General features: G+C 51.2%; 1 long non-coding RNA gene across 1 annotated transcript in view; it reads right to left on the bottom strand.

Annotated features, from left to right (window-relative positions):
• Nucleotides 1-5,065: 5,065 nt before the first annotated feature.
• The window catches only part of LOC129655772 (uncharacterized), a 35,801-nt gene continuing 13,059 nt past the window's right edge, over nt 5,066-27,807 (bottom strand). The window contains exons 2-3 of the long non-coding RNA XR_008716118.1: nt 6,635-6,703; nt 5,066-5,877 (exon numbers count right to left, since the gene is read on the bottom strand). This is a non-coding gene — a long non-coding RNA (uncharacterized LOC129655772). The remainder of the gene's footprint in view (nt 5,878-6,634; nt 6,704-27,807) is intronic.

Raw genomic sequence — 27,807 nt, forward strand, 5'->3', positions numbered from 1 at the left:
AAGAAAAGCATTTGGGTGAAAGCAATCTATTTTATCGGGAAAAGAGGCCCATAAGAACAGGCTAGAGGTGAAACTGAGGGCAGAAATCCCACTGACTGGGGGACTCCTGCCAGGTGATGGAGAGGGGAGGATGGACAAGACGTGGGTCCATATGTCGGAGACCCAGTGCCAGGATGGGCTCCACAGAGTTGTGCGCAGCAGCGAGAACTCCTCTTTGGCCAGAAGACGTATCTGCATGAGGGGGAGCCTGGCTGCAGACACCCCCATGTGTTTCTTTGGGTACAATTTCACCTCCGGGGCCAGGGGGACCCTGCCTTCCCACACGCGTGAGTGATGGTGCTTTCTGCAGGCGAGGGTCCCACACCACCGTTGCCTACAACTTGCACTTCTCCCCGGAAGCTCCGTGCCCTGCAAACGCACCGACTCCCAGCAGCCCCGCTCTCTCGATTCTACAGGTCTGAATGGCAGACTCAGCTCTGCGAGTGTTTCTGCACACACTTTCACGTGATGCTGATGCCCTGTCCCGGGAGGCCCAGCCCTTTTCTGAAGCCCCTGCAAGGCTGTGCACCTGGGCTGTGGGAGAAGCCCGTGGGCTCCTGTAGGACCAGGTAGCAAGGGGCAAGGCAAGGCGGCTGCTCCGGACAAGCCCTGGTGGTGATCTCTGGGGTCTGGGCAGACAGAGTGACTGAGCAGGGGAGGTCAGCCACCATCCACGCCTGCGGCTGCTGGGAAGGCGATGGAGCTGGCTGGCACGGGTCAGCCCCGGGGACACAGGAGCTCAGCTCCACCCAGCGGCCTTTGCCAAGCAACGCCTTCTTCCCCGGAGCGTAGGGCCTGTCACAGATGCAGGAACCACCAAGAGGCCTGACGTCACTTGGGACTAGGGAGCATCCAAGGTTGAAAATGAAGGGCTTGTGACCCTGCCCATTGCCCAGGGGACAAGGAGGCCCTGCCATCCGCTGCTGGTCACATATGCCTCGGCATGGACAGCAGGATTGACGTCACCAGTTTCTTGAGGGTTGGGGGTAACAGACAAATCTCAGGCTGGGCAGCACTCTTGGGACAAAATCTACAGCTTTGTGTGAAGCAAGCCGTCCTCAGGGTCAGAGAAGGGGGACCCCGTGTGAACCAAGCCAACCTTGGGGTCAGGGGAGGGGGCCCCCGTGTGAACCAAGCTGACCTCGGGGTCAGAAGAGGGGGCCCCCATGTGAACCGAGCCAACCTCGGGGTCAGAGGCGGCGGCCCCGGTGCCTGCAGGGCTGACCTGAGCATCGCATGCAGCCGGTCGGGCTTGGGAGGGGCACAGGGACCTCCCCATTTTCCAGACAAGGAAGCCAAGGCTTGGAGATGGGAAGTAACTCATGGTTTACACTCGAGGAGTCAGGATAGCGCACAGTCCAGGGCTCCTGTGACCCAGAGACCTCTTCTCAGGGCTGATGGCTGCGATTTTAGGGGGTGGAGGGTAGGGCTGCCCTTTCCACCCATCTACTGGCCCTGAGGCAAATTCTCCCAACCCGACCTCTCCCCACCCCCACCGCCTCCTCTTCCTCCCTCTGCCCTCCCACAGGCTCCCGTCCTGTGATGCCCCAGGGACTGCCCAGGCTCCAGGCAGCAGACCTGTCTCCCTCCCTCTCCGCTGCTTCTTCTCCTTTCTCTGTCTCTCTGCCCCATCTCTCTGGCTCTCTCCCTCTCTGTCCATCTCTGCCTCTGTCTCTCTTTCTGGCCAATCTCATTTTGAAGAGATTCGCTGCGGAGTCTGCAGGGGAGCAGGGTTGGATGGGGGAGCAGACGACGGTGTGTGGAGGAGACCCTGGAGCTGCCCGCATGGAGGGAGCCCTTGTTTATTCGCAGTGCCCTTGGTTTTGGCCGAGGGGCAGGACTTCGGGGCAGACCATCTGGTGGCCCTCACCCCCGCCCGCGGGCGCTCCGGGAGCAGGCATGTCCTGGTTCACCAGGGCACCCTGTTGGCCTCAGGGGACCTCAGGCATCCAGGAGCTGGTTGGGGGTAGAGTTGTATCATCCCTGGGCACCTGTGCCCCAATGAGGCACACCAGGAACCTGCACGCCCACATGTGATCAGTAGATAGAGCACGCAGGAGTCAGTCTCCCCACAGGCCAGGGCTGAGCAGGAATGCCAGCAAGTCTGCAGCCAGCTCAGCAGAAACAGGGTCTGGTGATTCAGGCAGGGAGCATGGCCTCTGCTCAGAGCTGCCCCCTCCCAGGGGACACACACAGGCAGGTGGGCAGCCCCCTGGCAGCAGCGCCCCATGTTGGCCAGGGCCTGTCCCTCGCATCTGCCGCTGCTCCCCCCTCACTCGCTGACTCAGCTTCCCCGGAAAGCCTGCCTTCCGCTCCCCCCACCCCATCTGTTCTCACAGCCTCATCTGCTGGGGGCAGTCAGTTCAAGTTCAATCACAAGAAAGGCAGGACAGATGCCATGGGGGACATTTTATTGGCAATCCCGGGAGAAAACAGGAATCTGGGCCCACGGGAAGAGCCGTGCGCAAGGGAAGAAGGCATCTGCCCCTTAGCCGGGGTGGGAGCCCAGGGTCCATTGGGTGCTCCCGAGGGTCACACCTGGCCTGGCCTCCATGGTCCTGCTGCGGACGCTCATGCCGTGAGAGTCCGAGGCGTCAGGTGAGTTTGGGGTCACACTGGCCACCCCAACATTTCACGTGGGTTTGGCATCACACTGGCCATTGGCAAAGATGAACTGAAAGTTAATCCCAAAGGAAGCCACATCAGATATGCCTGTGCAGGAGGGGAGAGCCATTACAGCAAATCGAAACCCATGACTGTCACCTCGCACCCCTGGCGTCTGAACGTGCCCCTCGCACGTGTGTGGTCTGCGGTGGGGATGCAAGGTTGCTCTCCATACACTCACACACCAGGGACAAAGGGGCTTTTGTTTCTCCATCCTGCTTGGGTCTTGCTCAAGAGCCCCGGCCCCTGGGCCTGGCCTCAGTCGCATCATCCCTGAACCAGTCCAGGAGGTTGAAGTTCACGCTGCAGGCGGCACCTCCCCTTCCACCCCCTCCTAAAGCTGGTGTGCCTGCAGGGGGAACACGGAGGTGGGGGTGACCCGGTGCTCTGGATGAGCTCTGGGGCCTTGCGGGCTTCTGACTGGGGTCCCGCCCTGGGGTGTTTCCCCGTCTCTCCGCGGGAGCCCTGACTGCTGCCCACGTGCTCTGCTCTCTTCCCCACTGGCGGCTGTTGTCCTTGCTTGCTTTACCCTCCATGTCCTGGGCCTGGTTCCCCCTGTGTCTGAGGGAGCTGATGATGCCCTAGGGTGGCCAGGTCTGCATGCCGAGGGCTCCTGCTTGCGCAGTGAATGCTCAGTAATTACCCGAAATGGCAAGTCCCAACACACAGCCGCATGCTGACGTGCTATCCGGATACTGGAGCTCTGTTAGGACAGATGCACTCAGGGAGGCCGCAGCTGGCCCGGCCCACGGCCCCTCGACGGCACCCCCAGGCTGTCGATGCTGACAGGAGGCCATGGGACCGACACCAGTGTGCTCGCGCGTGGTGACCCGGTGCCGACTGGCACTGGCACCCTCAGGCCAGACACGTCCGGGGCGGCTTGGGAGGGGGCGGCCCCTGGAGCCTCCTGCCGCCCTGCCTCCAGCAGCCTGGGAACGTGGGCTGGGGCCAGCGTTCAGAGCTGGATGAGGCCCAGACTTGCAGGGTACAGGGGTCTCTGGGAACCCCTCCCTTTTCACAGATGGAGGAGCTGAAGCCGAGGGAAGTGCCAGCGGAGCAGGCCTGGACCACACCCACTGCGGACTCTGCAGGCCCAGCAGCATGTAGATCTCTGCAGGTGTATCATTTACGTGCCATGAAACCCACCCACCTCGAGTCCACAATTTCGTGATTGTGAGTGAACCCACAGATCTGTGAAACTGGAGTCACACTCCAGTTTTAGGGCATCTCCTCCACAGCCCAGAGCCAGGCCCAGCCCCGTCCACCCTGGGCCCCCGCACGGCACCCGGCTTGCTGTCTCCCCCGGCAGCACTGAGTGGATGGGATGTGACACATCCCTAACCCAGCTGGTGGTCAGACGGGCGTCTCGGGCCGTGACCCGTGCGGACCCTGAAGCGGCCCACTGCAACTTGGGGGTCTGCAGTCTCCAGCCTGAAACTCAAGAACGAAGGTGGCCATGGGGAGGGGCGGGCGGGGGGCGCAGGGGGCCGTGCTCAGGAAGGCTGTAATAACGCAGCGGGGAGTCACACACTCGGCCCTCCCCAAACACAAAAGCAGGCATCCATCTCCTGTGGGGCTGTTGAATTCTGCCAGGCAGCACAACAAATCACAAACACCGCCACCAACGGGAAGAGAAAGGAAAATTATAGCGTGGGGCACGGCGACCTTTGTGCCAGGAAACACGCTGTCTGGATCGGAGGTGGGACTCTGGGCTCGTCACGCCCCCGCCAGCCGGGAGCTGGAGGCCCCACAGTGGCCTCACCCGCAGGTGGCCCTAGTAGAGCCCCTCGGAGCCGCCCACGTGAAGCAGCGGGGATGGGAGCCGGGAGTGGGTCCAGGGACGCACGATGCCCGCGGGACCCCGGGGGAGCATCGGGGTGAAGGGTGAGCAGAGAGGCATCTCCCAGCTCTGACTGCGGATGCCTGCCTGCCTCTCCCCTCCCCCAGCAGAGTTCACATCTTCCCAGGCTCCCACCCTGAACGGGGGGCAGACGTTCTAGTCTGGCTGGAGGTGGCCACGGCCATCCCGCCCAGTGAAGGTCCTGCTGGAACAGAGGTGATCGCTCCTGGAAGCACTCTAAGTGCGTGCGTTTATGATTTGTGTGCTGCTTGGCAGAATTCAACAGCCCTACAGGAGGTGGATGTCTGCTTTTGTGTTTGGGGAGGGCCGAGCGTGTGATTGCCCGCTGCGTTATTACACCCTTACTGAGCGCGACTCCCAGCCCTCGATGGAGTGAGCCGGACCCATGAAGGCTGGTCCTCCCTGTCTGCCGGTCACTGCCTGTCCTGACACTGACCCCGGGGTCACAGCAGCTCCAGCCTCGGCCGAGGAGGGCTCACTAGGCAAGACGGTCCTGAGAAAATCCTTTAGGGCACTGGTCTCCATTTCTGTCAAAGCGACCTTAAGAATCAGAGATGGGACTTCCCTGTGGTCCAGGGGTTAAGACTCCGCTTCCACTACAGGGTGCAGGGGTTCCATCCTCGGTTGGGGAAACAAGGTCCCACCTGCCAAGCAGCACAGCCCACAAAATAAGTAAACAAGCAAACACTCTCTTTTTTAAAAAAAGATTTATGTATCTTCAACAAATGAAGAAAAACACAGGCTTCTCAACAGAACCTAAAGAATAACTAAATGGACAAATGTGTCTAGACCAAGTCAAGATTAGCAAATAAATCTTCAAGCTTTGATTATTGATTTGATGTCAAAGGGATCATCCTTTTTTAAAAAAAAGAGTCAGAGAAGAGTTTAAATGTCAGTCACGGGGAAGGGAGGAGCTGGAGGCCTGTTCCCTCTCTTGGGCTGCAGGGCAGGTGTTTCTCTCTGGCACTGGGAGCCCCTGTGTGCAGCGCTGTCTGCTCATCTTGGGTACCAGGGACTAGGAGAAGCCGTTCAGGTTTCCAGGGGAGTCACAGGCTTCTGCCTCTCCAGGGGTGGGCACGCCCACCTTGACCTGCCCGTGGCTGTGACCTCTCCCTGTTTCGTGCCTCTCCAGGGTCCTTGGCGGGCAGAGAGAGCGGGCAGAGGGAGGTGAGTCTGTCCAGGAGTCCTTGAGTTAAGTCTCTCGTGGCGGATCCAGTCAGACAGGATAAATGCTCAAAACAGACCCTGGCTCCCAGAGAAAGTTCTGGGCTGAGAGCTGACACTTGGGAGAGCTCTGGGTCCATCAGATGTTCCTAAAAATGGAACAAGAGGAGACACAGGAGCGGCTTGGGCGACAAGGTCAATTATACCCCCAGGTCTCAAAGGCAGGAGTGCAGGGCCCCTAGGGGACCGCTGGGGGGTCAACAGGGACAATGCCCCAAGCCCTGGCCCTTCTTGGCGTTTCTGCAGGAAACACGAGGCGGGGGGGGGAGGTGACAGCCTCAGATGGACTAGGATGGACACCCCCGTAGGATTCGGGACACACAGTGACCCCCCGGGGCTCGGCACCGGGCCCTGCAGTGATGCAGGCAGAGGACCACCGCCCCCAGGGTGCCCAGCAGAGAGAGGACATGTGGGTCTGGGTGGGTGGCCTGCTGGGTGAGGCACGACCCTGCCTGGGCCTTGAGCCATTGGGACAGCCTGGCTGGCCCTGGGAGGGGAGTCTCCCAGCCCAAAAGGTTTTGAGATGTCAAAACAGCACAGTATACAGAAAATCAGAAACAGAAAGAGTGTGAGGGCCATCCCAGGAAAGAGGTGCTGAAGCTCAGGGGTGGGCTGCGATGAGGAGGGAGGGAGCTTAGCCGTTGGTAGGGGGGCTCCATACCCCACAGACATGTCACGTCCCCACAGACATGTCACATCCCCACCAGATATCACGTCCCCACAGACGTGCACATCCCCACCAGGAGCATCCCAGGTCAGGGGACACTGGAGGAGGCTCTGGAGCTCAGAACCCAGATCCAACTTGGGAACATACTCGGCTCAGGGATGTCTGGATGGTTAACTCACCATTTGACCTTGGCTTCCTTGTGTCTGAGGCAAGTGGGTTCAACAAGGTTTTCTCCGCAAGGCCTCTGGCTGCCAAACAAAACACACAAAAGGACCACAGACTGAGGTGGATTCTCTCAGAGCAGCAGGTCAGCCAGGATGTCAGCAGGGTCGGTCCCTCCTGGAGGCCAGAGAAACCCTGCCCAGCGCCCGGGCACTCCTGGGGGGCCCCCGTCCTTGGCGTTCTGCGGCGTGTGGCTGCGGCGCTCCCATCTCGGACTCCATGGTGGCATCACCGTCTCTGGTCTCTAGACCGTCCTGACTGTCTCCTCTGACCCGTGTCTCCCTGTAAACAGGAGGACACCACAGGCAGATCTAGACCCTCCTGACTGTCTCCTCTGAACCATGTCTCCCTGTAAACAGGAGGACACCCACAGAGGCTCACAGGAGAGCACGGTGAGGGACAGTGGCCCGGCGCCCAACCGGCATTATCACACGGAGTACATGGACAGATTCCCTCACCTCTGAACTCAAGAACCACAGGCCCATCTCGGACTGGGTACCATGTTAATAAACCCAGAAAGTGAGGTTCTGGAGAGGATGGTCACATGTGTCCTTTAGCTGCCTTCACAGGACAGGCAGAGAACCAGCTCCCAGTCCATTAAGGGTGCTCAGCCACGGAGTTATCAGTGTGACGTAAGAACGTGGTGGCTTTCTAGACCTCCCACATCAGCCTCATTAATTCTCCAAGAATGCTCCAAAGCCTGTAGCCCTGGGGAAAGGACTGCGAGTATTTTTATGGCAGCTCCATCCTCTAAGTCTCAATGCTGCAGCACCCTCACCTGCCCCATCTCTCACAGACCACAGCTCTTTCATGATGGAAGGACTTCTTTTTTATTGCACCTTGGTTGACCACTTTGAGCTTGGCTCCATTTGAATGTCCTCATAAGAACATGAAAGATAAGGCTGCATCATCAACCCAGGATGGACAGAGAGGCTTCGTGGGAGTTGCTGGGTTCTCGTTTCACCCTTGTCAATCGGCCCTGGGACCCACAACCTTCCTGGGAGTCCTTTCAGAGCACTCAGCAGCCAATGGGGAGGGGGCAGTCTGCGCCTCTGCCACTGATGGGACCTTTATCCAGCTGTGACCACTCCACAATTCAACTTCACATCTTCAAAATTCAGACTTAACACAATTGCTGTGGGATCCAACCGCATGAGATTTCATCAATGCCTGTGCCCGTCACCCGCTTTGGGGAGCGGTGATCACTAAGCTCACCTGAGACAGCCTCAACATTGTTAATTGGCTATACCCCAAATCAAAATGATTTTGGCGTTAAAACAAAATAAAAATTAAAAAGCCAAAGAAGCAAGCAAACAAAAGACGCTCCCAGGACAGTGCAGGGACGAGAGCGCAGCCCTGAGCACCTGTAGACCGGGGGCGGCCAGCCGCGGTCCTGGTGGGGTGGGGGCGAGCCCTGGCCTGGGGTCCTCGCTGCTGACCATCAGGGCCTCTGCTTCTCCTCCACTGGAGACAGAGAATGTCTGTCTTCCGTGCTTCCCTGTCTTCCATCTTTGTCTTTTCATCCCACTCTCTGGAACATTTCCTCAACTTTCTGTCCTCAGATTTCTGCTGTGTTTTGCCATTTTGCTTCACAACTTGACGAGCCCGCTTCCCCTTCCCAGGGGCAGCCCCTGCCCACCCCGCTGCGTCCCCCAGCCCTGCCCACAGCTCCCTTTTGTTTCAGACTCTAGCCTCCGTCACCCCCCAGAGATGCACGGCAGCTTCTTCAGGACTTCCCTCCCAGGCCCTCTGTGGTCTCTGCTTCCCTCAGGCCGAGTCCTCTCCCCTCTTCTGGATCTTTTCCTTTGCGTAGCAGGCTTTCTGAAATACATGAGCAGACAATCTAGGACAAGGAACGTTTGGAAGACTGGAGCAGAGGGTGTGCCAGCTGGGCCAGGGGTATGGCCGGTTGATGCCAGGCTGTGGGTGGTGGGGACCGTGGGTGTGGGGACACCAAGAGCTGCACGAGCTACGTGGGCCTCCGGTTGACTCAGTAAATACCAAGTGCCAGGTTCTGTCCCTAAACACTCATTCCTGCACAGAAGGAAGCTATCTCTCTTTTTTGGCTTGGGGAGATGAAACCTGCCGGATGGGAGTTCTGAGTCCTGGGGTGGGGGCGGGTCTGGGGATGTGGACCGCTGGCCGTGGAAGAGCAAGACCCTTTCGCTCAGCCCACCTCTCTCTGAGCCAGGCTTGGAGTGTTCCAGAAGCAGTGGCCCCCACCCTGCCCTGCCCTCCTGGGCCGTCACCTGCCGGCACCTGCTTTATTGCCATGAGCTCGTTTCCCTCCCTGTGCTGGTGCTGGGGTGGGGGCAGGGGAGCAGGGCGCCTGGGGGCAGGCTGGCTTTGTCCAGCATGCCCACGCCATCAGGAGCGTCCAGGGGAGCATTTCAGGATTCTCACTCAGGTGGAAGAAGTCTGCCCTGCCCCTGGAGGAGGTAGGAGCCTGTCTCGTCCACGGGCAGGCTGGTGCAGCCCTGCACGGCCATCTGGGCTGGGCTCCTCTCAGGGACTGAGACCCCTACAGGGACGTGGGGCATGCTCTCCAGCCTTGCCAAGACTGGGGTTCCAAACCAACCAAGGCTTGGCAATGGGGGTCAGCCCTGGGCCTCACTGTCCTCGTGTAAGTGGAGGGTAGAGACGAGGTGTAGCACTTGCTCCTGGCAGTCTCCAGACCAGTGCTTGCTGATTGACTGAGTGAGCAAAGCTCTGGTGCGTGGAGCTGAGTTAGAAGGAGCGTGATGGGGCGCCTGTTGCTTCTGCAGCTGGTTTAAACAGGTTACCTTCAGAACTTGGGAAGGGGCCAGTAGACACCCTGGAGTTGGCTGTTACCCTGGATAGTCAGTGGGCTGGGAAAGAGGAGACTGTTTGGGGTCATAAACATGAGCTTAATGGGCTTTAAATGAGCCTTGGGGGGTCACAGGGAAGAAAAGGGGGGCGAGCCAGAATCATCAGGAGGAACTCTCAGCGCCCAGTGCCTGCACGGCCTGCTGCTCTGCACAGGTCACCCCTCCTCACTCCACCCTAGGAGGGGAACTCTGGCCACCGGCTTCTGGCTGAGAACTGAGGCCCAAGAGGAGAACATGCTGTCCCAGGGGCCAGGGCGAAGGGGCAGACCCGGATGTGGACGCAGGCCTCTGAACCAAGCCCAAGCTCCCAGCCACTGGACTGAGTGATCCGTGGGACTCTGCTCCAGCCAGGGCCCCTCCCACCCTCTGGGGAACAGGCGTTCAGAGCAGCCCCTTCCAGCTCCACGGCCCCAGGGAGGCCCTCAGGGGCACTCAGTGCGGGAGCCTGGGTGGGGGTCTGAGGCCCAATGGTGGGCAGCAATGTAGCTTCACCCACCCACCACAGAGCCTGCCAGACCCTCCGGCTCCATCCCTGCAGTTCATCCTCTATTCGCCCACAGCCCAAATCAGCCAAGTCACTGTGGTCCGACTTAAACGTGGCCCTGATGGGGCCTCGGGCTTCCCTGAGGGCTCAGACGGTAGAGAATCCGCCTGCAGTGCAGGAGATGGGTTCAGTCCCTGGGTCAGGAAGATCCCCTGGAGGAGGGCAAGGCACCCCACTCCGGTATTTTTGCCTGGAGAATCCCATGGACAGGGGAGCCTGGCGGGCTACAGTCCCTGGGGTCACAAGAGTCAGACACTACTGAGCGAGTAAGCACACAGCTCAGGGCCTCACTGAGCGCCCTTCACCAGCTCCCATCAGCACAGGCTCTGTGTGAAAGCCCCCAGCCCTGCAGCAGACTTCCTGCCGAGGCCGTTCCTGAGAAGGGGACACCGCAGCTCTGTGACCACGGGGCCCTCACCTGCCCCAACTCACCGTCACCTGCAGACCTGCTCCCAGCAGTGTCCAGCACGCGGTGCTGGGACCCCGAGAGACGACGACTCGGCCCTGCTGCTGCCAGCCGAGAAGCCTCCCTGTGCTTAGATGAGCCCCGAGGGCAAGTTGAGGCTGGCGCCTGGACCCCGAAGGATCCGTCAGTGATGACCACCATCATGTCACTCCTGAGGGCCTTCGCCTGCTGCAGAGGGTCTCGTGGCCCCGGGCCAGCCCCGCCTCCCGGCGGGAACGCACAGCAGGACTGTGTGCGCCCGGCACCCCTGCTCTTGGTAGCACTTTCTCAGGCTGCGTGCCAAGGAGCCTGGGTGTTTCATTCCAGGCTCATCTTGCCCCTCGACTCCACTAAAGGGCAGGACACCTGGTCTGGACCCACCCACCAGGACCCCCAGAGCCTGTGAAACAGCTGCTAACCAGCTGGCTGCTGGGCCCAGCATCTTCCTGGTGTCCACCAAGACCCTGCTCTCTTTGCTCATTTCAATCTTCCGTTAATAGTTTCTGGGACACCAGGCAACTTAAGTAGTGTAAAAGTGAATTTTAGGAACCATCAATATGAGCCCTGCCGATGGAAGAAGGAGGCGCAGAGAGGCCACGATGGCTTCCCAAGGCCACACAGCTGGTTAGCCATGGACGGGGCCGAGGCCCAGGCTCCCAGCACCGACCTCACGCTGTGTCCCGCGGCCTCACCCCACCCCACGCCCAGGCAAGCCCCAGGCAGCCCCAGGAGCACTGTTCCTCCCGTGGGAGAGTCTGGTTCTGCAGGACTGACGGAGCCACACAGGAGCCTGGCAACAGCAACCTCCTCTGTCTCTGACCTGCCTCAGGCCAGGGGAGCGGCTGGGATCCAGACGGCCTGGCCTGCTGTCGTACCCCAGCCCCCCACCCCGGCTCCCGGGAATGGCCATCCTTGAACCAGGCCTGTTGGTGGGGTAATCGCTTCCAGAAGGCTGGATGTTTGGTTGCTGGCTGGACATAGGCCTGCACTGCGCCTTGCCATCGATGGGATATGTTTCCCGTGTCCAGGGGAGGAAGGGCCTTCCTTCTGAAGTTAATAGGAGGCAGAAAATTGCTTTTGTGATGGTCTCTGAAATAAGCTGCAAAGTGCCCGGGGCAGAGAGCAGGAGGCCTGGATTGGGGTCCACCCAGCCTTGGTCACAGCCCTCTGCCAAGCATGGCAGGGCCCTGGGGCCCGAGGCAGTAGGGGCCTAGTGTCAAGGGGCCGGGTGGTGCCCAATTGTCCGCGCTGGCACTGGGCCCCAGGGTTTCCCAGAGCTGGCGAGCGGAGCCTTTGCAGCTGCCATGGGCACAGGGTGAGTCTTCTGCGTTATGTTTGGGTAGGAGGGGGCTCAAGACAGGTCCAGCCAGGTCTGACCCTCCTGGAGGACCACAGGCCCCGCCCCGGATACACAGAGTCTAGGTCAGCTAGTACGGCTGGGCGAAGGCCCCCAGGAGGCTCTTTACAGGAAAGGTGATGCTTCCCTTGGATGATGGCCTCGGCTGGCCTGCAGACACCCCTTTCTTGGGGCCCTTGCCCTGCACCCTCGCAGGCTTTCGGCCAAGTCCGCAGGAGAGGCGGACAAGCTGGCCGGGCCCCGCCCTCAGCCGCAGCCCCAGCAGCCCTGCTGTCTGGCCTCCCAGCCTCTTTCTCTCTCTGGTCCTGAGGCCATAGGAGGCCGTGGCAGAATCTGCAGAGCCCTGCCTCTGAGAGGAGGGCATCGTTTGGATGTGAATGCGACCCTCTTGGTCTCATCTCTTGCAGAGAAGAGCAGGGACATCTACCGTGGGGGGTCCTCCCAGGACTAGTGGAGGCCCGGATCCAATACCCGAACTCGACACGGGGCCCAGAGGAGCGTGGCACAAGGCAGAGTGTGGAACCTGGGGGTGCGGGTAAACCCAGGTCGAATGCACGCGGGCAGTCCAGCCAAGGCGCTGGTACGAAAGGACCGGGGGGCATGCCCCGGAGTGAGGCGACAGGTGGAACCAGGGTGGTGAGCACTCTGGTGAGAACAGGAGGAGAACCGACTGTGTTCATGATGACTGACGTTTCCCACCACACGTTTCTACCTCTTTATCACACACCGGAAATAACTCACTTGCCAAAATTTGAGTCATTCTTCACTTTCTTACATGTCGCTCCAATCCATCAGCACATTAAAATAGCTGTGCCTTCAAAATACACTCGGGATCCTCCTGGGCAAGGCGGAGCCGTGAATCAAGGATCTGTGAAGCAGCAGAACTGGCCATGAGCTTCACACGCATGAGTTCTCATGGAAGCCAGCTGAAGCAGGCGCCGTGACTGGGAGGTGGGGCGCTGTCGGCCTCCGAGCGTCGGGGACGCTGAGGCCCAGGAGGGGCTCCTGCTGCTGGGACAGGAGCTGGACCCCTGTCCAGATCTCCTGCGGGGTCAGGCGGGCAGGGGCGGGGCCAGCCCCCTGCAAACTGCAGCAGACGGCATGAAGGACAGGGAGGGCGGGGCTTGGGCAGGACTCTGCTGGTGGAGTGCTCGCTTCATCAGGGGACTCGATCCCACAGGCCACCTGCCTCTGAAACCCCGCAGGACCTTCCCAAGTTCCAAAGAGCAAGTTGAATCAGAGAAGTGAGGAAGTGCAGGAACAAGGAAAGCAGTCAAGCGAGACACAAATGTGTGCTTAGCGGTCAGTCGTGTCTGACTCTGCGACCCCATGGACTGCAGCCCGCCAGGCTCCTCTGTCCATGGGGATGCTCCAGGCAAGACTACTGGAGTGGGGGACCATTTCCTTCTCCAGGGGATCTTCCCAACACAGGGATTGAACCCAGGTCTCCCACATTGCAGGTGGATTCTTTACCAGCTAAGCCACTAGGGAAGCCCAAGAATACTGGAGTGGGTAGCCTATCCCTTCTCCAGCGGATCTTCCTGACCCAGAAGTCAAATCAGGGTCTCCTGCATTGCAGGCGGATTCTTCACCAACTGAGCTACCAGGGAAGCCCACTGTCACCTAAGAGTGGCCTTAAAACCAATGACAGTCGTCTTTACAAGAAAAGAGAAAGATTTGGGTATAGAGGCAAAGAGCACACACCGAGAAAAAAGCTGAGTGAAGACAGAAGCAGAGACTGGAGGGATGCGTCTACAAGGCAAGACCCACCACGTGTCACTGGCTGCCCCTGAAGCTGGAAAGAGGCCTGAAATGGACTCATCTTCAGAACCGACAGAAGGAACCAAGCCTGCTGACACCTTGACTTTGGACGTCTGGCCTCCAGAATGGGAGAGAGTGAATGTCTGCTGCTGTAAGCCTGTCCAAGTACACACCACTGGCACCCTAGAGAACCAGCAGGTATGCAGTGTGATGAGGGCCGAGGGGTCTGCTGTACACAGCAGTGCTTAAAGACTCAGGCTGTGTGAGCTCCATTAGCAGAAGAACTCACACACAGTTAAAAGATGCCAGCTTTCAATTTTCTAATCAGGGTCATCAGATGCTCTGAACAGAAAACCGACTCACTAAATTCTAGGAAAGGATTCCATTTTTTAAGAATTTAATTTATGGGCTCAAAGTAAAGCCTTGGGAAATTCATCCATTTGAAAGGGACACATCTGATAATATTGCTAGTCTAATTTAGTTGAAAAGGGCAACATTAAAATAAAGTCGGGGCTTCCCTGCTGCTCCAATGATTAAGAATCCACCTCATGCAATATAGGGGACACAAGTTCATCCCCTGGTCCGGGAAGACCCCACATACTTTGGGGCAACTAAGCCCGTTCCCCACAAGTACTGAGCTGTGCTCTAGAGCCCTGTGAGCCACAGCCGCTGAAACCCGTGCACAGAGCCCGTGCTCCACAGCAAGAGAAGCCACGGCAATGAGACCAGAGCACCGCAGCTAGAGAAAGCCCATGCATAGCATAAACACCCAGTGCAGTCAAAAATAACAACTAATTAATTTAAAAAATAAAGTTAGTTTTTTTGTAGTGACAATACAGAGTTTGTTGGTAGAATGATGTTCTTGTTAAATGGAAGAGCTTAAGGATATAAACTGGGGATTGCATAGGGTACAAACATAATTCATGATTTTTCCCAACACCCTGATCATCTAGGGCTTCCCTGGTAGCTCAGCTGGTAAAGAATCTGCCTGAAATGCAAGAGACTCTGGTTTGATTCCTGGGTCAGGAAGATACCCTGGAGAAGGGAAAGGCTACCCACTCCAGTATTCTTGCCTAGAAAATGCCATGGACAGAGGAGCTTGGTGGGCTATAGTCCATGGGGTCACAAAAAGTCAGACACAAGTGAGTGATTTTCACTTTTCATGACAGTCTACCAAACTAACTGAAGCTACAGCCCTCACATTTCACAATATTATGAAACATATATTTATTTACACATAGACACACACATAGCTGGGATAACTGAAGTATAATTTTTTTGTGATTAAGCTAATGTTGGAAACAAATGTTGGCAAATATAATGAGAGTAAATTTTTTTTCTCATTGTGTCTGTTATGAATTTAATTTTAGTAATATCTGAGTTCTGCAGGACCTTAATGCCCTACAATGCTATACTGATCCTTTCTTTTTTTCCGGATATCTTGATCGAAAGTATGAATTGAATGGAGTGTCATAGAACTTTGACTTTTGAAGATGTTGACAAGTATAATTATTCAAAACAAAACCTTAAACAAACAGCATTAAAAATGAGCTAAAAAAAAAAACCAGAAAAGGATAGCTTCATTTCAATCATGAAACTAAATAGTAAATAAATCAAAATTAATAAATACTAGCTACTATTGCTAGAATACTTCTGCCAATAATAATTATAAAATCTAAAAGTGAAAGTGAAGTTTGCTCAGTTGTGTCCAACTCTTTGCAACCCCATGGGCTATAGACTCTACGGAATTCTCCGGGCCAGAATACTGGAGTGGGAAGCCTTTCCCTTCTCCATGGGATCTTCCCAACCTAGGGATTGAACTGGGGTCTCCTGCATTGCAGGTGGATTCTTTACCAACTGAGCTATCAGGGAAGCCCAAAAAACTGGTTTATAACCAATCATGTCAAGGTACTGAGGATAAACTAAATAAGGAAGAAATGAGAAGGGATATAATCCCTGAAAAATAAGAAAGTACCCAGAAAATTAAACCCAGGAAAATAATTCTCCTCTGAATTTCTTTTTACTCAAAAGACAAAAATTAAACTCACTGGTGATTGAGATAGAGTTAGCAGAGAAAGGTTTTAAAATTACTACAGTTAATATGTCAAATAGTGGGGGGAAATACACAAAATGGAAGATACAGTGTTTCATTGAGAATTGAAATCTATAAAGAAAGTCAAACAGACATTGTAGAACTGAAAATATAATATCTAAAATGAGATATTCATTTAGTGGATTTAAAAATACACAGATGCTGGAGGACAGAGACAGAAAATATAAAGATGAGTTAATAGAAAATACCCAAGATGAAAAAGAGAAATAAAAGAAAAAGTAAAAAAAAAACTAGAGCGACATGGAATCACAGTAAAGGGTCTGATAGAAATCAAATGACAATGGGATATTTTAAATTAAACGGGTAGGGGTGGGAAGAGGAGATCCTGCCAATCTAAAAATCTATATGTAGAAATCTTTTAAATGTTGGTGGGAATGCAAAATAGTACAGCCACTATGGAGAACAGTGTGGAGATTCCTTAAAAAACTGGAAATAGAACTGCCTTATGATCCAGCAATCCCACTGCTGGGCATACACACTGAGGAAACCAGAAGGGAAAGAGACACGTGTACCCCAATGTTCATCGCAGCACTGTTTATAATAGCCAGGACATGGAAGCAACCTAGATGTCCATCAGCAGATGAATGGATAAGAAAGCTGTGGTACATATACACAATGGAGTATTATTCAGCCATTAAAAAGAATACATTTGAATCAGTTCTAATGAGGTGGATGAAACTGGAGCCTATTATACAGAGTGAAGTAAGCCAGAAAGAAAAACACCGATACAGTATACTAACGCATATATATGGAATTTAGAAAGGTGGTAACAATAACCCTGTATATGAGACAGCAAAAGAGACACTGATGTATAGAACAGTCTTATGGACTCTGTGGGAGAGGGAGAGGGTGGGAAGATTTGGGAGAATGACATTGAAACATGTATAATATCATGTATGAAACGAGTTGCCAGTCCAGGTTCGATGCATGATACTGGATGCTTGGGGCTGATGCACTGGGATGACCCAGAGGGATGGAATGGGGAGGGAGGAGGGAGGAGGGTTCAGGATGGGGAACACATGTATACCTGTGGAGGATTCATTTCAATATTTGGCAAAACCAATACAATATTGTAAAGCTTAAAAATAAAATAAAATAAAAATAAAATGAAAGCATAAATAATGACATTTTCAAAAAAACAGAAGCAAAAAGAATTCATTGCCAGCAGACGCACACTTCAAAAAAATAGTAAAGGAAGTTCATAAATGGAAGGAAAACAGTGCCAGCTTGAAGCTGAAACAACAAAAGCACCAGAGAAAGACAAATATTGTGTGTAAACATCGGAGAATATTAATTGTCTGAAACAGCAATAGCTTCTATGTCAGTATTAAAAACAGGTAAAAATTAGCATCATGAATAGGAGGAGGTAAAAGGAATGCTATTCCTGTCTGTCCTTATTTGTCAGTTATGGTACCAAGAAGCAGATACCAAAACTAAGCTATACTTGCAGAAGATGTACTGGGGCGCCTCTGAGAAGGAAGAGGCACAAGGCAGCAGGAGTAGGTGAACGGACCCTCAGCCCCGATGCTGGTTCCACTCTTGTGGATGGAGAGAGGGAAGGAGGAAGGCTTGGCAGGAAGAGACGGGGACTGTTTGTTGTGAGGCTCTGAGAAAGCCTTGGCCAGTCCCAGCAGGCCACTGGGGAGCCCCTGGTGAAGATTACCTGTTGAAGGAATCCTTGGGCAGGAATAGGCTGGCTTTGCACTCCCTCCAAGCTCCATCATTGCCAGAGAACAACTGGGGAAGAGACCATGGCCTTGGCTGGAGGCTACAAGGGATCAGAAAGAGCTACCCCCAACTCCTTTCCCTGCAGCAATGTCTCTTGAATCCACATGAGCATTGCTTTAAATGCAGTAAACATTCTGCTTTACAGTAGATTGTAATCAATCAAGGATACATACTGTAATCTCTAGACAACCTCTAAAATAGAAGTATAAAAGTATATACCTTAATATTCAGCAAAATTGAATAAAAAGCACTTGATTAACAATATCTTCAAAAAGATAATGTAAAGGAACAAATGAGCAAAACAGATGGGAAAAAAATAAGATTAACAGTAATTGCATCAGTAATTACAGACAGATGGTTCAGTTGCTCAGTCATGTCCAACTCTTTGCAACACCATGGACTGCAGCACACCAGGCTTCCCTGTCCATCACCAACTCCCGGAGCTTGCTAAAACTTATCCATTGAGTTGGTGATGCCATCCAACCATCTCGTCTTCTGTCGTCCCCTTCTCCTCCTGCCTTCAATCTTTCCCAGCATCAGGGTCTTTTCCAGTGAGTCAATTCTTCACGTCCAGTGGCCAAAGTATTGGAGTTTTAGCATCAGTCCTTCCAATGAAGATTTAGGATTGATTTCCTTTAGGATTCACTGGTTGGATCTCCTTGCATTACAAGGGACTCTCAAGAGTCTTCTCCAACACCCAGTTCAAAAGAATCAATTGTTTGGCACTCAGCTTTCTTTATGGTCCAACTCTCACATCCATACATGACTCCTGGAGGAACCATAGTTTTGAATAGATCCATTAAATGCAAGGATCAAAGTCAAATAAAGACACGAAGATGTTCAATTAACAAGAGCACCAGCCATTTACAAGATTTAATTTTGAAATTTCGTGGTATGGTTTGGCATATCTCAATTATGAAAACAAAATCTTTTGAGAGAATATTTTAAGTTGGATAATTTTACTCTATACTGAAACAGAATTCAATTGAGAAGTCTTAAAATTTTTTAGGATCTAAATATGGTGAAACATTCAAATGAATCTTAAGTATAACTTATTTAACAAGTTTCATTTTATACATATATTTGCCAAAGAAAAGTACTCTGAAAGGGGGAATAAAAAGAGTACCTGAGAAAATATTTGGCCTGAAATATTTACACATTTATTTATGAAAAAAATAAAATTAAGATTTTCTTTCATTTAGAAGAATTATTCTGAGGTTACTTGATCAGATCAGATCAGATCAGTCGTTCAGTCGTGTCCAACTCTTTGCGACCCCATGAATCGAAGCACGCCAGGCCTCCCTGTCCATCACCAACTCCCACAGTTCACTGAGACTCACGTCCATCGAGTCAGTGATGCCATCCAGCCACCTCATCCTCTGTCGTCCCCTTCTCCTCCTGCCCCCAATCCCTCCCAGCATCAGAGTCTTTTCCAATGAGTTAACTCTTCGCATGAGGTGGCCAAAGGACTGGAGTTTCAGCTTTAGCATCGTTCCTTCCAAAGAAATCCCAGGGCTGATCTCCTTCAGAATGGACTGGTTGGATCTCCTTGCAGTCCAAGGGACTCTCAAGAGTCTTTTCCAACATCACAGTTCAAAAGCATCAATTCTTCGGCGCTCAGCCTTCTTCACAGTCCAACTCTCACATCCATACATGATCACAGGAAAAACCATAGCCTTGACTAGACAAACCTTTGTTGGCAAAGTAATGTCTCTGCTTTTGAATATGCTTTCTAGGTTGGTCATAACCTTCCTTCCAAGGAGTAAGCGTCTTTTAATTTCATGGCTGCAGTCACCATCTGTAGTGATTTTGGAGCCCAGAAAAATAAAGTCTGACACTGTTTCCACTGTTTCCCCATCGATTTCCCATGAAGTGGTGGGACTGGATGCCATGATCTTCGTTTTCTGAATGTTGAGCTTTAAGCCTACTTTTTCACTCTCCACTTTCACTTTCATCAAGAGGCTTTTTAGTTCCTCTTCACTTTCTGCCATAAGGGTGGTGTCATCTGCATATCTGAGGTTATTGATATTTCTCCTGGCAATCTTGATTCCAGCTTGTGTTTCTTCCAGTCCAGCATTTCTCATGATGTACTCTGCACATAAGTTAAATAAACAGGGTGACAATATACAGCCTTGACGAACTCCTTTTCCTATTTGGAACCAGTCTGTTGTTCCATGTCCAGTTCTAACTGTTGCTTCCTGACCTGCATACAAATTTCTCAAGAGGCAGATCAGGTGGTCTGATATTACCATCTCTTGAAGAATTTTCCACAGTTTATTGTGATCCACACAGTCAAAGGCTTTGGCATAGTCAATAAAGCAGAAATAGATGTTTTTCTGGAACCTCATCAGAAAGTTCACAGTTCACATATTGCTGAAGCCTGGCTTGGAGAATTTTGAGCATTACTTTACTAGCGTGTGAAATGAGTGCAATTGTGAAGCTACTTGTTAATTCTTACTTGTTAATTCTCAACAGAGAAATAGCATCCTATGATCAGTAGCAAAGAGTCAGTTGAAGTGTGTCTGCAATTGCAGATTTATTAATGAGAAAACAGAACTTGGAAGAAGATTCCAGTTTTATGAAGAGACAGAAGAGATAAAGTTCATGGAAAAAGAATTGGTCAAGCAATGGGTTAAAGTGTTTGAATATATTTCAAGAAGAATGGGCTTATAATATTATTTTAGTGTTCAGATAACCAGAAGTTTACTTTATTTTGCTTTAATGAATACAGGTGCATGTTATTTTTAACAAGAATTTTATTTTTTTTAATTTATTTACTGGTAAAACTGTTTTATGTATCCAGCAATTCAAAATGGTATGGACCTAACAGAAGCAGAAGGTATTTAAAAAACGTGGAAAGAATACACAGAAGAACTATACAAAAAAGGTTTTCATGACCCAGATAACCATGATGGTGTGATCACTCACCTAGAGACAGAATCCTTTGCATCCTGGAATGCGAAGTCAAGTGGGCCTTAGGAAGCATCACTATGAACAAAGCTGGTGGAGGTGATGAAATTCCAGTTGAGCTACTTCAAATCCTAAAAGATGATGCTGTGAAAGTGTTGCACTCAATATGCCAGCAAATCTAGAAAACTCAGCAGTGGCCATAGGACTGGAAAAGGTCAGTTTTCATTCCAATCCCAAATAAAGGCAATGCCAAAGAAACATTCAAACTATTACACAATTGAACTCTTCTCACATGCTAGCAAAGTAATGCTCAAAATTCTCCAAGCCAGGCTTCAACAGTACCTGAACCATGAACTTCCAGATGTTCAAGCTGGATTTAGAACAGACAGAGGAACCAGAGATCAAATTGCCAACATCTGTTGGATCATCAAAAAAGCAAGAGAGTTCCAGAAAAACATCCACTTCTTCTTTATTGACTATACCAAAGCCTTTGACTTTATGGATCACAATAAACTATGGAAAATTTTTAAAGTGATGGGAATACCAGACCACCTGACCTGCCTCCTGAGAAATCTTTTGCAGGTCAAGAAGAAACAGAACTGGACATGGAACAACAGACTGGCTACAAATCAGGAAAGGAGTATGTCAAGGCTGTATACTGTCACCCTGCTTATTTAACTTATATGTAGTGTACATCATGAGAAATGCTGGACTGGATGAAGCACAAGCTGAAATCAAGGTTGTCCGGAGAAGTATCAATAACCTCAGATATGCAGATGGCACCACACTTAACAGCAGAAAGTGAAGAAGAACTAAAGATGGAAGTGAAAGAGGAGAGTGAAAAAGTTGGCTTAAAGCTCAACATTCAGAAAATGAAGATCATGGCATCCAGTCCCATCACTTCATGGCAGATAGATGGGGAAACAATGGAAACAGTGAGACTATTTTTGGGGGGCTCCAAAATCACTACAGATGGTGACTGTAGCCATGAAATTAAAGACACTTACTCCTTGGAATAAAAGCTATGACCAACCTAGACAGCATATTCAAAAGCAGAGATATTACTTTGCAAACAAAAGTCCGTCTAGTCAAAACTATGTTTTTTTCCAGTAGTCATGTATGGATGTGAGATTTGGACCATAAAGAAGGCCGAGTGCTGTAGAATTTATGCTTTTGAACTATGTTGTTGGGGAAGACTCTTGAGAGTCCCTTGGGCTGCAAGGAGATCCAACCAGTCCATCCTAAGGCAAATCCGTCCTGAATATTCACTGGAAGGACTGATGCTGAAGCTGAAATTCCAATACTTTGGCTACCTGATGAGAAGAACTGACTCATTTGAAAAGACCCTGATGCTGGGAGAGATTGAAGGCAGGAGGAGAAAGGGATGAAAGAGGATGAGATGTTGGATGGCATCACTGACTCAATGGACATGACTTTGAGCAAACTCTGGGAGTTGCTGATGGACAGGGAAGCCTGGTGTGCTGCAGTCCATGGGGTCGCAAAGAGTCGGACATGACTGAGCGAGTGAACTGAACTAAACTGAATTCAATGCAATTATTTTCTTGATCCATAAGTAAATTTCAAGAAATTCACATTTTCATCATTTTTATTATTCCCATACTCTTGGTACTATCCTTGTTTGATGGTATCCTTTGAAACCCAGCAGTGAAAATTGGAGTCATAGCAGGTGACTTTGGATGAGCCAGTGTGTGTTACCATGATAAGGGCATGATGGCATATTATTCATTAGAATGGAGAGAGTTAGAAATGAAATTGGGAGCGACTGTGGTGTGTCTGCCCCAGGCACATTGGTACGTTGGAAGGCGTTACCCTCAGGAAGACTTTAGGCTGCAGAAGCCACCTAGTCCAGCCCCAAGACCATTTTCTCAATTGGAACAGACAGCAGAGAAAGGCAAGGTGACAAGGTGTCACAGAGGCAGTCCTGTTGGTATTCAGAAAGCAGTGCGCTGATGAACACGACCCTGTTTATGAGCCAGATCCGACATTTCCTTGTTACTGAAAGCCAAGAGCAAAGGGCAAGTTAACAGTAAAGAGATACATTATCAAGAATCAAGATGCCGAAGGTCAAACTTCATCTTACCACTAGCATTTGAAAAGGTTACTCATCCCACTTGGAATATCAAGTGGTAGTTGATTGGGTTTTAGAGCTTTTCCTATCTTTATCCTTTGCAAACTGTCTGGATGCCAATGCCCAATAACTCAGATCTCCAGACCAGCAAACAGGAAATTACTAAGATACTTTTAGTTAAATCCTGACTTTTTAATTAAAGTGATGGATAGAGCTCTTAGCATAAACATTCTATGTTCCCCCTTCTAACAAACATCTTAAGCAGAGTGAAAAGGAAAAAATACTTCAGTATTAACTTAACCTTTCTCATGAGTACACTAGCTTGTATTTATTCTAGATTAGCAGAACTATTGTCAAAAATAGGCTCAAGAAATAAGCTAATAAGCTGATACAGTGTAAGAATGAACACACATACAATATGTTGTTTTTGTTCAGTCACTAAGTTGTGTCTGACTGTTTGCAACCCCATGGACTGCAGCACGCCAGGCCTCCCTGTCCTTCACCATCTCTCGCAGTTTACTCAAACTCATGTCCATTGAGTCGGTGATGCCATCCAACCATCTCATCCTCTGTTGCCCCTTCTCCTCCTGCCTTCAGTCTTTCTCAGCATCAGGGTCTTTTCCAGTGAGTCAGCTCTTCGCATCAGGTGGCCAAAGTATTGTAGCTTCAGCTTCAGTATCATTCCTTCCAATGAATATTTAGGGCTAATTTCCTTTAGGATGGACTGGTTTTATCTCCTCATTATCCAAGGGACTCTCAAGAGTCTTCTCCAGCACCACAGTTTGAAAGCATCAATTCTTCAGTGCTCTGCCTTCTTTATGGTCCAACTCTCACATCCATACATGACTACTGGGAAAACCATAGCTTTAACTATAGGGACCTTTGCTGGAAAAGTGATGTCTCTGTTCTTTAATATGCTGTTTAGGTTGGTCATAGCTTTTCTTCCAAGGAGCAAGCCTCACTATAGTTAAAATAGATAACCAACACAGACCTCCTGTACAGCACAGGGAACTCTGCTTAATATGCTATAATAAACTAAATGGGAAAAGACTCTGAAAAGAATAGATATATGTATATGTATAACTAAACCACTGTGCTTTACACATGGAACTAACTCAACAATGCAAATCAATTACAGTCCAATATAAAATAAAATACAGATAAAAAGATAAAAAAAGTGAACATATTAGCAAAAACCAAGGGCTGCATGATTAAATTATTTTAGTTTCCATGTTTCCATTTTCATCCTGGTTTGGACGCCCCTCCTGCTGTGGATGTTAGCCGCACAGCCTGACTCCACATGCGGATGTTGGGGGTGGGGTGGGGAGAGGGTCAGTTTTCCTAGGTGAATCTTGGAAACCTCAGGGCCATAAGGTGAACCCCACCCCCAGGTCTCCAAGTCTGCAGAGTCACACCACTGCTGAGGGCCGCTTTACCTACAGCCTGAGCTCAGTCTCAGCTACACTGTTAGGGCCTGGTTCCCAGGGCGCTCATCCACTCCCAGGAAGGCATTCCAGGAATTCTGGGGGCAGGTTGGAGGTCCATCTTGCAGAAGTGGACGCCCCACTCAGAGGTGCTGAGTGTCCAGCTCAAGTGGTCTGGAGACAGGTGACCTCCAGGGACTTGGGACTCACTCCCGGGCCCTGCTGGCCAAGTTTCCAGGCTAAGAGGTTACAAATGGACATTTCCTTCCAACCATAGAGAATTCCAAGGATGGACAGTCAGGAAATAGCACCATCTGAGAGCTGGCACTAAAAGTTATGTGCCTTGAGCCGTTCACTTTTCTGTGTCTCAGTTTCCTTGCTGGTAAAACAGGGGGGCTGAGTCAGAGCCCCCACATTCTCCTTTGTACACCCCAGAACCCTGGGTGAGTTTAAACCATATACACATGCGTTGAAAACAATGTTCATTTTTCTAAAATTGGAAGGTATAATCAAGGCGTAGTCTTTTCAAGAAGTATACTTCAGTTATCCTGTTCCTGGTTGGAATTCCAATAGCACTCCATTACATAAATATTATATAACACCCCTCGCTACAAAAAACCAGAGAAGTCAGGCGGGTGAAGAACAGAACTATTACAGAGAACAGTGAGAAGTATTACTCACCATCAGCCACTTAATTCCAAGGATTAGGAGCCAAGCAGAATACTACACAGTAAGTGAACATCACCTAATTAAAACCTCCTTTATAAACGGTGCCATTAGATTCGCTACAGCCACGGATCGCGGGAGTGTGTCATTATGCAGCATTATTACGGCCCTAAGACACTTCTCTGGGACATGACTCAGAGTTCATAAACCCAGCAAGGACCCGCGCTCCCGATTCCAGCCAATTTTCAGAGCACTGTGAAAAATACAGTTACGCCAGGGTGTGCTTTTCACCCCAGAACGGTTGTTACCATTTTGTTGACAGGGGTGGAGTAGATGAGCGGAGGGAGCTCATGCAGGAAGAGACGGGGGATGTGGCTGAGGAATGAGGTGGGAATCAGAGTTGGCCAGGCCGCCAGCTCCTCACCTGCAGGGCTGGGGGGCCTTGGCAAGAGTGGGGGCGGGCCACGGCCCCGACTCCTCTGTGAGCCCACCTGGTTTCTGGAGCAGGGCCATCCCCAAACAAGAGGTCGGAACTGTCCTACAAGGGGCCTTAAGGCTGTGCAGCGGTGCTGAATAGAAGGAAGAGAATCACCCACTTCTCTCCACCACCGCCCACCCCCGCCAGTTTCCCAGCCAGGGCGTAGAGGGGCGGTCACAGGCACAGACCAGAGAGTGGGGCCTTGCTGCTGGGAACTCTTCTCTACCCCAATGCTGCCTGCCCCAGGGTGGAGACCCCCGGAGCAGGCAGCCTCTCCTTCCTTCCTTTCTGTGGGGAGAGGGGCTTCCTGAAAGGTGAGTCTGATGCAGGAACCAGGTGTGTGGGCTCAGTTCAGCCCTGCACCCCACTCTTCTTTGCAGGAGCCAAGCGTTCTGCTGCCGGCCCAGCCCATCCACACCAGATCCGGGCCAGGCCCCCTCAGAGGGAAATCTCTGTGTTTCCACCTGAGAAGTGAAACCGGTCCGCCTAGTCACACAGGGTTAGGTGCTGGAGGTTTGGTCCCTAAGTCGTGCCCGACTCTTGTGACCCCATGGACTGTAGCCCGCCAGGCTGCTCTGTCCATGGGATTCTCCAGGCAAGAATACTGGAGTGGGTTGCCATGCCCTCCTCCAGGGGATCTTCCCAACCCAGGGATCAAAGCTGGGTCTCCTGCATTGCAGGCAGGATTTCCCTCCATTGTAGGCAGAATCTTTACTGACTGAGCTACAAGGGAAGATAACCCTCTACAGGGTGAGCAGGTTAGTGAAAACTGATAAGCCATACTGGACTAGTGAATCTGATAAGTCCATCAGTCAGGTTCACCAGAGGAACTGGGCCAAGGAAACAAACGTGGACCTGAGGCCAGGTGCCTAGGGATAGCAACTGGCCAGGTGTGGGGTCCAAGGAGGCTGAGCTCCCTGCCCGGGGTTCACCCGCTGGGATCTGGCAGTTCGATGACCAGGAGGGACGAGGTTCTTCCCAGGGCTCTAGCCCAGCTGGGATGTGTCACAGGTTAAGGCGGTGGGTGGGGGTCTGCGGCTGCTCCTCCCCCACCCTACCCTTCCCCACTCGGGGTGCTGTGAGCACCTCCCCCACCCATCTATCAGCTGCCATCCCGGCCAGGACTTGCTGCACCAGCCAAGGACTAAAGCTGCATTCCCTCAGAGCAGGGTGTGACGGGATGACACCAGCTTCTCTGGTCAGTCGTGTCTGACTCTTTGAGACCCCATGGACTGCAGCCCGCTAGACTCCTCTGTCCATGGGATTCTCCAGGCAAGAATACTGGAGTGGGTTGCCATTTTCTTCCCCCGGAGATCTTCGCCACCCAGGAATCAAACCTGTGTCTCCTGTGTCTCCTGCATTGGCAGGTGGATTCTTTACCATTGTGCCATCTGCGAAGCCCTTTTCTCTGGATTGTGGTTTAATCACATGTTTCCTGGAATCTCTGCAGTTACATATCCATCACTCCAAAGCACGTTTCCAAGACAAACCATTCAATATCACAGTAATCCAAGTCTATGCCCCAAACACTAATGCCAATGAAGCTGAAGTTGAACAGTTCTATGAAGACCTACAAGACCTTCTAGAACTAACACCAAGAAAAGATATCCTTTTCATCATAGGGAACCAGAATGCAAAAGTAGGAAGTCAAGAGATACCTGGAGTAACAGGTAAGGTTGGCTTTGGAGTACAAAATGAAGCGGGGCAAAGGCTAATAGAGTTTTGCCAAGAGAACACACTGGTCATAGTAAACACCCTCTTCCAACAACACAAGAGAAGACTCTACACATGGACATCACCAGATGGTCATCACTGAAATCATATTGTTATATTCTTTGCAGCAAAGATGGAGAAGCTCTATACAGTCAGAAAAAACAAGACCAGGAGCTGACTGTGACTCAGAGCATGAACTCCTTGTTGCCAAATTCAGACTTAAATTGAAGAAAGCAGGGAAAACCATTAGGCCGTTTAGGTATGACCTAAATCAAATCCCTTTTGATTATACTGTGGAAGTGACAAATAGAGTCAAGGGATTAGATCTGTTAGATAGAGTGCCTGAGGAACTATAAATGGAGGTTTGTGACATTGCACAGGAGGCAGTGATCAAGACCATCCCCAGAAAACCAGAAAAAGAAATGCAAAAAGGCAAAATGGTTGTCTGAGGAGGGCTTATAAATATCTGAGAAAAGAAGAGAAGTGAAAGGCAAAGGGGAAAAGGAAAAATATACCCATTTGAATGCAGAGTTTCAAAGAATAGCAAGGAGAGATAAGAAAGTCTTCCTCGGTGATCAATGCAAAGAAATAGAGGGTAAGAATAGAATGGGAAAGACTAGAGATCTCTTTAAGAAAATTAGAGATACCAAGGGAATATTTTATGCAAAGATGGGCACAACAAAGGGCAGAAACAGTATGGACTTAACAGAAGCAGAACATATTAAGAAGAGGTGCCAAGAATACACAGAAGAAAGATCTTAATGACCTTAACCACAATGGTGTGATCACTCACATAGAGCCTGACATCCTGGAGTCCGAAGTCAAATGGGCCTTAGGAAGCATCACTGCAAACAAAGCTAGTGGAGGTGATGGAATTCCAGCTGAGCTATCTCAAACCCTAAAATAAGATGCTGTCAAAGTGCTGCACTCAGTATGCCAGCAAATTAGAAGAACTCAGGAGTGGCCATGGGACTGGAAATGGTTAGTTTTCCTTCCAGTCCCAAAGAAAGGCAATGCCAAAGAATGTAAAATAGAGAGCCAGTGCGAGTTTCT

The sequence above is a fragment of the Bubalus kerabau genome, chromosome 6 (assembly GCF_029407905.1).
Source record: "Bubalus kerabau isolate K-KA32 ecotype Philippines breed swamp buffalo chromosome 6, PCC_UOA_SB_1v2, whole genome shotgun sequence".
Classification (NCBI taxonomy): Eukaryota; Metazoa; Chordata; class Mammalia; order Artiodactyla; family Bovidae; genus Bubalus; species Bubalus kerabau.